The sequence below is a fragment of the Eubalaena glacialis genome, chromosome X (assembly GCF_028564815.1).
Source record: "Eubalaena glacialis isolate mEubGla1 chromosome X, mEubGla1.1.hap2.+ XY, whole genome shotgun sequence".
Classification (NCBI taxonomy): Eukaryota; Metazoa; Chordata; class Mammalia; order Artiodactyla; family Balaenidae; genus Eubalaena; species Eubalaena glacialis.
The window spans coordinates 125,142,703-125,146,695 of NC_083736.1; positions in this window are offsets into that span (position 1 = coordinate 125,142,703).

The following is a 3,993-nucleotide window of genomic DNA, read 5'->3' on the forward strand; positions in this document are numbered from 1 at the left end:
TCTTCCAATTGTTCTCCATGGAGATAGCATTCCTCCCAAGAGAACATTTTAGAAATTTGTGTGGACATGTTTAGTTGTCCCTATGCCTTGAGGGTATTATTGAGCCTCAGTCAGTGAGGGCCAGGAATGTTAGATATCCTACACACACACACACACACACACACACACATGTTCCCTTATTCCTCCTAACTTTCAGATGTCTTGTCATATATTCATGCAGATGACAAATCCGTTTGTATATAAAACACATTAGGTTCTGAGTTCAGATAATTTTAAGCACAAAGTAGTCCTGCATTTTGTTCAGGAATGCAATTCCTTTTTATTCAGAGTATTACCTAGGTTTGTTTCTTATTTTGGAAAAGCAGATCACCAATAGCAACAAGGCTCAAGAATCTGTGACTCCAATAAAACATACCTACATCAGTTTACGTTTGTAGCTGTCCCATTCCTAGTGATTCTATGTAGAGGAACAATCGTCTGTCTACTTCCTTATGCCTTGTGGTGTATTAGGCCCTAACATTTACATTTTGAAACACATATATTATTATTATAAACTATTTCCCTTTTATTTCTTTTGATATAACAATTAGGATATTACTAAAATTATTTATAATTATTTGTAGAGTAGATAATATAATCTATAAATTTTTATTTCAGGGTAATATAAGGTGGTTACAAAAAATTAAAAGAAGGGAACATTAGATATGATGGGATTGAGATGTGCTGTTCCAGGTATTAATCTGTGTTTTTAATATTGCAAATGATCTTCCCCTAATATGCCCCTCATTATTCTCTGTCTACGGTATCTTCCAGTGAACTGAGCCTTGATGTTTGATGTGGTCAAATGTAACTTTTCCCATCATATTTTGTGGTTGTTGCATCTTTCTTAAGAAATCCTCCTGAAATCCAACAATAAATGGATCTTCTGTTATACTATTTTCTTCTAATAACAGCTTTGCTTTTCATCAGGGGCTAATTTTTTGTACATGGTGACAGGTACAGATTTCATTTTTTCAATATGGTCAGTTTTTCAAATACCATTTATTAAATAACCTGTCCTTGATTTGTGATACAACTTTGTAATATGTTTTAAAATTTGGTAGGGTAAGACCACTTCTTTTGTCTTCTTTTTTAGAATTATCTTAGCTATTTGTGGACATTTACTTTTTTGTATAAATTTTAGAGTCAGTATTCCCAATTAGTCCCAAAATACTGCTGAGTTTTTGTTATCACTGCATTAAACCTATAGGTAGATTATTTGGGGGTAGAAATGCATACAACAATATGTTGTATGTTTCTATTTATTCAAGTATTCTTTAAAGTCCTTTGTAAACATCTAAATTTTCTTCATTAAGTTTTGAGCTTTGTGATCAGATTAAGTTTTAGATAATTTATAGTTCTGCCTACTATTGTACATTGTATCTTATTTTCTATTATATTTTCTAATTGGTTATTATTGATCTAGAGAAATGCTACTGATTTTTTTTATGTTGATTTGTCTTAAGCAACCTAACTCTTCAGTTAGTTTGGGATTCTCTTCTGCTTTCTAAGTAAATTTTCATACCATCTGCAAATAACAATAGTCTTATCCCTTCTCTCATAGTATTGACACCTCCTTTTTTTTTTTAACATCTTCATTGGAGTATAATTGCTTTACACTGGTGTGTTAGTTTCTGCTGTATAACAAAGTGAATCAGCTATACATATACATATATCTCCATATCTCCTCCCTCTTGCATCTCCCTCCCACCCTCCCTATCCCACCCCTCTAGGTGGTCACAAAGCACCGAGCTGATCTCCCTGTGCTATGCGGCTGCTTCCCACTAGCTATCGGTTTTACATTTGGTAGTGTATATATGTCCATGCACACCTCTTATTTCCTTTACTTTTCTTATTGCATTGAGCAGGATCTCTAGTAGTCTGTTCTGTTATAACAGGATATATGTATTCCTTAAAAGTACCATGCTACAGGGACTTCCCTGGCTGTCCAGTGGTTAGGACTCTGCACTTCCACTGCAGGGGGCACAGGTTTGATCCCTGGTGGGGGAACTAAGATCTTGTATGCCGCGTGGCGCAGCCCCCCAAAAATAAAAGTACCATGCTATGCAAAATCACACAATAAAAACCACAGGGCTTATGAGAAAATGAGGTTAGGGACAGAACACTTGTTAGGGACAAAAGATTTTGAAATCTTTATCACACACGAAAAATAAGAACCTAATGAAAATGCTATTACAGTTTTACACACGTTAAATGGTTAAGAAATACATGAACATTTCAAGAAATATGGCACTTTATCTGGAAAAAGATCTGAAGTTTTTTGGTGGACATGGGCAGTGGAAGTGTTGCAGCTTGTGAGTTCTTGTGAAGTGGTAGGAAGGTTGTAATGCCAGATGTGGACAAGTGGGGCTCATAACGCACATGGTGAACAGAGCAAACTGCTGGATGTTCGGTGTGGGGGGGGGGGGAGAGGGGGTTGGTATGTGTGTGTGCACACATGCACACATATTTTGGGGACTCCTGTGTGACTCAGTTCACCTGGATGAGGTTACTTGTGTTCAACTAGTGTTTCTCATGGAAGAAATCGTGCGTAAGAAAGCGTGAAATTCATGTTATGCTCAAATTGTTCTCATATATCAATCATGTTGGAACAAAATGGTGTTTTCAAACTTAGCATTGTATCAGAATCAAGGTACTATATGGCAAAACATAATGGTGACAGCATCCTTTTCTAGTTTCCAACTTTACAGGCAGTATGTATGGTTTCTCCATTAAAATATGCTTGCTATAGATTTTTGGAAGATAACTTTTATGAAGTTAAAGAAGTTTCATTCTATTCTTAATTTTGTAAGCACTTTTACCATAATGAGATCTTCCTTTTGATCTACTAAAGTGGAGAATTACATTGAAGATTTTTCTGGCACAAACTATCCTTTTATAGAGTAGACCTATAGTAGACCATATTTGGTCATGATGTATTATTTTCTCTTCACACTTGAGTTCAGCTAGCTAATATTTATTGAGTTTTTATATCAATAGTTTTTAAATTTTTCTTCAGTTTTTTCTTGTAATAGACTCAACTGTTTTGGGTGTCACTGTTATGAGAGCCCTATAACATGAGTTTCTCTGCAAAATTTTTATAAGATAGGGGTTACCTAGTCTTTGAAAGTTGGTATATATAACACACCTATAAAACCATTTGGGGCTGGTGTTCATTTGAAGGGAAGGTTTTTGATTACCATTTTGCTTCTATTTTTTAATTGTGGAAAATTTTAATTTTTAATCAAAGTTGGAGAAAGACACATATATGTTGTTTTCCCATTCTACCTTAATACAGTGATTTCTATGATTTTTGCTCATACACCTCTATCAGTTAGAGAATGATCGTTCACCATTTAAAATATATATGTGACAAATCAAATAACTATACTACACCATTTTGTATTCTACAAAAATACACATAAAATGAGACAAAGATGAAGTTGATTAAAATAATTTGGCTTGATTTAATTTGATTTATTAGTAGTGTTATTAAAAGTACTATATGGGACTTCTGGTCCAGAAAAGATGGCACAGACCTGTTTCTCCCTGCCCTTCTGCACTAGGATCAGCCATAAATAAGCCCTGGAAATAATGCAAAAGGCAATAATGCAAAGGAGAACTCTGAACAGTGGCTCAGTTCATTTCTTTAATGTGATCAGCTTAACCAAGTTTTCTAATTTTTGTGCCAATTTTGGCATGTTATATTTTTCCAGAAATTAAGTCAACTTGTGTAAGTTTTCAAATGCTATTTATTAGTGAATGTTTCTCCTAGTACGTATCCAATGGATAGATCCAATTTTCCTCATGCATTTTTTTCACTGGTGGTTTCAAGATTTTACATTTTATTTTTATTGCTGTCAGATGTCTCTAGAGTCACATAGATATAAGCCTAGACTGTTTGATAAGAAGTGTTTAAGAGCTGGGTTTCCCAATGCTGAAGGGATGCATGGT